Source organism: Fragaria vesca, linkage group LG5, assembly GCF_000184155.1.
Source record: "Fragaria vesca subsp. vesca linkage group LG5, FraVesHawaii_1.0, whole genome shotgun sequence".
Classification (NCBI taxonomy): Eukaryota; Viridiplantae; Streptophyta; class Magnoliopsida; order Rosales; family Rosaceae; genus Fragaria; species Fragaria vesca.
In genome coordinates, this window is record NC_020495.1 from 15693012 (window position 1) to 15694519 (window position 1508).

Sequence of the window (1508 nt, forward strand, 5' to 3'; positions counted from 1 at the left end):
TGGTGTGACGTGAGCGTTGGACGTAAGCGTAGTAGCCCTATTTGTAGTGTTTAATTCAGATAGGGGGTATGGACACATATTTATACACCCGTCTGTCCACCTTGATGGCGTAGTGTAGCACCGCATTAAGGCGTGACGTGAGCGTTGGACGCGAGCGTAGTAGCCCTATATAGACCCATGAATTTATATAGGGAGTATGGACGAGTGTAAATACATACATATATTATAGAGTCTGAGAGGCTCGATATTTTATGAGATAAAAGTTTTATCGCTTGCGGCATGCATTCGATTTTTCCTTAGAAATTAATTTGGGGAAACATAAATATTTTATTTATTATTTTATTTTTGTCCACTCACTCTAACATTATTAAATGTTTTCCCCTGGGCCCTTCGTTTAAAATTGCCTAGTCTGCAGAGTTCGGGTTGGATCTAGTAGGAGACGAGGCATAGTCACCCGCATTTCTGCCAGTTTTCGCCAGTAGGTTACCTGTTCAACCTACTCGTGTTTTCTTGCTTCCGCTTGTGTTTAGTAGCTCTGAATACTTTAGAATTTTTGTATATTATGCGATGTTCAGAAGAGATAAATTAAGAGTGTAATTTGAAATTTTCGAGTTAGGGTTGTCCATCTGCAAGGGAGATTTTCTTAATCTTTTCAGTAAATTTTCCTTGGAGGTGGTCCCCGCACGACTTACTCTGGGTTTCAGGGTGAAATTCGGGGTGGGTCGTGTCATTTTCTTCTTTCACTCGACATTTAAATGTCGTTAGTCTTTCATCCAGACGACATAAAGTTCGAAAACCTTCAAACTTGTCAAATTTCAGACGACATATTATCTGTCGTCTGACTGACACTCACACGACAGTGGAGAACTGTCGTCTGATAGCCTATCAGACGACAGGGCCTCAAACGACATATGATTTTTCATCAAACGACAGTGCTCAACTGTCGTCTGATGCTGTTTTTGGCATAGTGTGCGGGTGCATATAGAGTTGATAATTAAGGCAGAATTCTTCTAATGTTTGTGCAAGAAGCTTTATATGGTTACTGGTAGAGTGCAAGTGTTTCAAATATGAAAGTTAAACAATATTCAAGTTCTTATGGCAACATATGCAGCTTTTCAGTTTTTCAGTTTGTCAGATTACAATTGAAGGGAAAAAAAATATATATGCAGTTTTCAGATTTGGATTTATTTTCAGTTTTACATAGTTTGTTGCTATGCTACTGGGTTTATTCTTCATCATGTTGCACTACTACTAGTGAGATTCTTCCAGCAAGCTCTCTCTCCTCTTTCATCAAATCTGTTGCAAGTCAAGATGGAAGCTAGTTGATCATATCATATCAAGTTGTTGGGGTTTTGAATTTGGGGAGATTCCTTGTAATCTTTTGGGCATTAGTATCGCAAGGGTAGAATAGTCATTGACTTGTATTACCTAGTGCCTATATAAAGGCTATGTTGTACCGTTTCACCTTACCTAAGAACTTCACTAATGTAGTCCTCTATAGATTCAAC